General features: G+C 43.9%; 1 protein-coding gene across 7 annotated transcripts in view; it reads right to left on the reverse strand.

Moving 5' to 3' along the window:
- LOC128698822 (latrophilin Cirl) overlaps window positions 1-6,000 on the reverse strand; it is a 414,208-nt gene that overhangs the window by 286,902 nt on the left and 121,306 nt on the right. The gene's annotated exons all lie outside the window — the stretch shown is intronic.

A 6,000-nucleotide genomic window follows, 5' to 3' on the forward strand; every position in this document is an offset into this window, starting at 1 on the left:
GTGCTTCTGTGCCTTGTGTCCATAGGTGCTGCTGTGCCTTACGTCCATATTTGCTGCTGTGCCTCGTGTCCATAGGTGCTGCTGCGCCTCGTGTCCATAGGTGCTACTGCGCCTCGTGTCCATAGTTGCTGCTCTACCTTGTGTCCATAGATGCTGCTCTGCCTTGTGTCCATAGATGCTGCTCTGCCTTGTGCCCATAGGTGCTGCTATGCCTCGTGTCCATAGGTGCTGCTGTGTCTCGTGTCCACAGGTGCTGGAGTGTCTCGTGTCCATAGGTGCTTGTGTCTCTCGTGTCCATAGGTGCTGCTGTCTCTCGTGTCCATAGGTGCTGCTGTGTCTCGTGTCCATAGGTGCTGTTTCGCTTGGTGTGTTCAACTCGCCAGTGCTGCTGGCGGCCCATTAACGATGTGTAATGACAGTGATTAAGACTTAGCATATAAACGAGGACCCAGGACCCAGAACCCGGGACCTGGGGCCCAGGAGCCGGGGCCCAGGAGCCGGGGCCCAGGACCGTAGCTAAGAGAACTCTTGTTCTCTTGGTTGCTAGGTTTCTCCTTGTAGTTACTGTGTTCTTCTTTGTTCTGTCGTCTTGGTATCCTTCCACCTCCTCCTCCTCCTCCTTTTCCTCTTCTTTCTCCTCCTCCTCCTTTTCCTCTTCTTCTTCCTCCTCCTCTTCTTCATTTTAATCGTGGCTGCGTTTTTCCTTATATTTCAGATTTCTATCGGCATTTCCTCCTTTTAACTTCTTTTATTATCGTCATCTATCCTTCAATCCTTTATTATTATTTATCCTATTGTCTATCCTCTTTCTCTTCTTTCTCTCTTTTGCGTCTCGTCCTTCACAGAAAACCCTCAGTTAAACCTGTAAGGCGAACGGGAAGGGGGAAAGAACTCCAGCCTCCTGGATCAAGAGCCCATCTCCAGCATCAAGGAACCAGGACATAAATCCTTCAGACAAAAATAAAATCTGTTATCAAGCCGAGAGACAAATCGATATTATTACAATTATAGTCATAAGTGACAGTCGCAGTGGATACTTTTTTTAACGACGTTTCGCCCCCTCATCCAGCATCATTAATACGTCATTTCAGTTCTCATGGGAGTCATACAATGCCTTTACCTTTGACGAGTTCCGAGAGTTTTCTTTACGCCCGGAGCCCGGCCATGGGCCAGGCTCCGGGCAGCAGGCAGGCGTATCGTCTGGGCGGCCGGGAGAGTAGTTTGAACTGACAGACAAGTTGGATTTCCAATGACGACTCACGGATGGGTGGGCAGGTCGCAGGGCAGAGTATAGGTGGCGGTCCAGGAGCTGTGTCTTGACTCCAGCAAACTTGAGAGAAAAAAAATATTGACATCAAAACTGAAACGAGGTATAGTAAGTGATGATTGAGACACTTATGCAACATATAGGAATCTTTATTCAGGAAACGTTTCGCCACACAGTGGCTTCATCAGTCCAATACAAAGTAGAAGGGCGTAAGGAGAGGAGGAGTTTGAGGTAATCAGTCCCTCAGCCTGGAGTCGATGTGTTCAGTCCATCAATCCTCCTCTCCTTACGCCCTTCTACTTTGTATTGGACTGATGAAGCCACTGTGTGGCGAAACGTTTCCTGAATAAAGATTCCCATATGTTGCATAAGTGTCTCAATCTTCAACTTGTCGGTTTTTCAAAACATTCATCACATAGTAAGTGATAAACAATGGAAGAACAGAGAGCGATACAATAGTTAAAATAAGGAACCTAATGTGGAACCTAGTGTGGAACCTAATTCGGGATCTAACATGGAATCTAATACGGAACTTATTAGGGTGTAAATAAACAGCCAATTATATTTGGAATAAAAACTGGCAGAAAAATTCACATCATTTTTCCATTTTCACTCGTCAAAAAGTTAATAAAATTTGCCTTTTCTTCTACATCCCTTTTCTCTCTTTCATCAATTCACAGGTCAAGGACCATCTTCTCTCCCTCATCAGTTCTCAGGTCAGGGACCCTCCCTCCCTCATCAGTTCTCAGTTTAACGACAAGCTACACTCGACCCAATATCAACACTGGTTAGGAGGCAACCCTCCCTGACCTGGCCTCATTAGGGTTTGAAAGGCCACTCCCGGTGACCTGACCTGGTCAGAAAACCATCAATTAAGTTAGCAGTGGTATAGCCAGGTGCGTGAGTGCGTACACTCGCGTAGCACCGACTCTTAACCGTACTCAAAGTCAAATGTCTAGTCTCTGGGTCTCAGTCATACATAATATTGAGAACTATGCAATAAGATCACAGTAAATAGGTGATATCATTCCTTGTCCAACCTTCGGACGAAGACCTACTTACACTAGGTGATATAATATGCATAACAACCACTGTGAAAAAATCAATTGTGCATTTCTAAGCGCTTTCGTGATTTCTCACATTATGGGACAAACTCCCAAGTAGTGTTACTGGAGCTAATAACGTGTAGTTTTAAAAATGGGTTAGACAAATACATGAGTGGGTGTGGGTGGGTGTGAGTTAGACCTGACTAGCTTAGCCCAGCAGGTGACTTGGACCTGCTTAGAATGGGCCAGTAGGCCTGCTGCAGTCCTCCTTCCTTATGTTCTTATCAAGAAACTGACAGTACCTTGGTAATGTGAGAAATCACGTAAATGTTGGAAGTTTACTATTTTTTTCAGTGGTTGTTCTGCATATTGAAAAACTATGTTTTTTTGCCTCCGCCTCTTCGTTTATTCATTCCACTAACTTCCCACTAGAGTAAAAATGCTTTTCCAAACATTTCCGTGGCCCAACTGTCCCCAGCTATATGTGGTTACTGCGTCTCTCTCCACGCATTTTAAGTTAAGTGGACTCTCCATATTCAGTGTCTATTCCCTAAACATTCTGTACGTTATGATCGTAATAATGTTGGCAGAATTACCGACAATATGTAAAGGACACAAATGCAACTAATGTGACATTTTATTGTGGCAACGTTTCGCTCTCCAGAAGCTTTGTCAAGCCTTGTACTGTTTGTAACGGCTTGACAGAGCTCCTGGAGAGCGAAACGTTGCCACAATAAAATATCACATTAGTTGCACTTGTGTCCTTTTACTTAACACATTATGATCGTGTTCCAAACTCTGGATTTTCTTGAATTTCTATCATTGTTTTATCTTCTACGGGCTCCGTGCTGGTGACGCATACTCGAAGATGGACATGTGTTTTATACGAAGCTCTGACAGATTATTTGTTTAATTTTCCCAAAGCAGTTCTTTGATTAATTAATTTGCACATGTTGATAAATTTACATGGTTTATAGGCTCTTCCAGCGATCCATTCAGTATTATTCTTGCAACCAGATCCCCGTTAGCTGCTTGCATGTTGCTTGTCTGCCAGTGCATGTAAGACAGTGTCGTAAAGGCCAAGCAACTGCGAGTGGCAACCTGACTTAAGAAATCGTAATGACACGATTGCAAATAAACCATACCCCCGGCCGGGATTGAACCCGCTAGCTGGTCTAGTGGCTAACGCGACGGGCTGGAGTTTTGAGAGACTATGACCGCGGGTTCAATCCCGGCCGGGGGTATGGTTTAGTGGCAACCTGTTCTAAACTCACGCTGCCCCGATTGTGCAATTGGTGAGATTCCGTGATTAGCAATCTTGTGGGACGTCAGCGATATCGGTCTAAAGCTTGTTTTGAGATTGCCTTACTGCCATCTTTGTGGAGTGGCGCTATATTTGTGGTTTTTTAAAGACCGTGGGATTATCCATGTGTCCAGGCTGCTCCTCCATAGAATACTCAAGGCCTGAGATAGTACATACGTTTTTGTGGTTTTGATGAATATGGAATTACACGAGTCAGGGCCTGAGGGAGAGTGCAAGGGCATGCAATTCTTAGCTTTCTCGAAGTAAAGTCGGGTGAGATTTATGTCAGAAATAATGGAGATGTCAGCAAGGTTTTGCTTCTCATCCAAGAGAAAATCATTCGGAATGTTACTCTTTAGATTGCTCAATCTCTCACTGAACACAAACATATTGCAACTTCAGTATTTCACTCGATTCCTTGTGCTGTTAGAGTGCAGGTCCCATCTCCTTTAAGCAAGGGCCCGATACTGGACGTGATATTTTCTTCCCAGCATATTTCGCCAAGGTCATGATTTATTTACTCCCAGTTAACGTTTTTTATTGTTAAAACAATTTCTTGAATTCACCCTCGTGACAGGTCGCATTTTGCTGCTGAAGACCAGTGGTGTATGAAGGTTTAAACGTCGATCAGGTTGTGGTCTGGATTAACCAGTGGTGTATGAAGGTTTAAACGTCGATCAGGTTGTGGTCTGAATTAACCAGTGGTGTATGAAGGGTTAAACGTGTCAGAGCAGATTGTACCAACAGACACAATTTTCACGGTCAAAATAATCTTTTACGTGCGACTCTGTGAAAGCCGCAGAGAGATTATTATTATTATTATTATTATTATTATTATTATTATTATTTTAATAAAAAAAGAAGCGCTAAACAGAGTGAGAGAGAAAGAGAGAGAGGGCAGAGAGCGAGCGAAGAAAAATTCTGAGAAAGAAAGCACTTGTTTCTCAAGACGATAACGTGAGAATTCCTTCGGTAAAAATGTGAATATTCAATTACGTGAAATTTCCTCCCTTCCCAGAGGACAAACTTAGACGGGAGAGCAAACCAAGACACAATGGGAGTCCAGGAGACTTGGTAACACCACGTCCAGGAAAATCATGATGGCACCGAGTTTGAGCAAAGGGGAAGTAGGGGAAAAATTATTTAATATTTAGAGATAATAATGGAAGTATGCATATAAATATATATATATATATATATATATATATATATATATATATATATATATATATATATATATATATATATATATATATATTTATGTATATATGGAAATAAGTCGTTTTGACTTTTGTTATCCTAGGTAATTTACACTATGTATGATAATTGTATTTTGTGTACCTGGGCCTAAATAAGCTTTTTACTTACAATGCATTGGTATGTAAACCCGAGGTGTAGCTAGATATTGCTAGGCTCTACCTAACCAGCCTGTGTTCGAGTCGCATCTGCTAATTTAAGTCTGCTAGGAGAGTTCGGTGTTTACCTCATTACATGAAGACGGTGTTCCGGGGTCGATAGTGCTCCCCCCTGTGAAAAACAGGGATGCACTGCGTAAGCTGGGATAACTCAGTTAAAGTGTAAAGGGACCAAGACTTTTCAACACCCTTCTGAAGGGGAATTATTAACAACAAGCCAACGAATCTCTGGCTGTCTTCAACAAGGAACTCGACAAGTTCCTCAAATCAGTGCCTAACTAGCCGGGATGTGGTTCGTACGTTGGTCTGCATGCGTCCAATAGTAACAGGCTGGTTGATTAGGCCTTGAGCAACCAGGAGGCCTGGTTCGGTACCGGACCGCGGGGGACAATGACCCCCGGAAACACCCTTCAGATATCCATCAGGCAGCTGCTTTTAAGATCACTAAGTTATGCACGATTGCCAAGCTATGGTGCCTTCGTTGAGCTGCGTGCGGACAGCACCAACAGCCTGGTTAATCAGGCCATCAACCAAGAGGCCCGGTATGGGAAGCGGACCGCGGGGGCGGTGTCTCCCGGAATCATCAGAAACCTTCAGGTTCATGCAGGAAGGCTGGAGCCACCGCAAACCTATAATTATTGGCGAGTTATCAGAGACTCACAAAACTATCTGATGGTGTAAAGTGTGCTGGGCTCAGTGCTGGGCTCAGTGCTGGGCTCAGAGCAGGGCCTACACTGAGGTGTTCAGCTTTACATCTCTCGGGTTAAACCAGTTACCGATACTCTAGTCAAGATTGGGGTTAATTTACAGCCGAGGCAAGTGTTAGGAAGAGCTTCTCCCAGACGGTGGTTAAGAAGACTCCAACTACTGGTATTGGCAGGGATAATTGGTCAATTACCGGACGAGTGTGAGTTGGTGTTCCATACAGGTTATTACCACCATCATAGCGCAGTTCATGACTTAATTATT

This window comes from Cherax quadricarinatus, chromosome 59 (genome assembly GCF_038502225.1).
Source record: "Cherax quadricarinatus isolate ZL_2023a chromosome 59, ASM3850222v1, whole genome shotgun sequence".
Lineage (NCBI taxonomy): Eukaryota > Metazoa > Arthropoda > Malacostraca > Decapoda > Parastacidae > Cherax > Cherax quadricarinatus.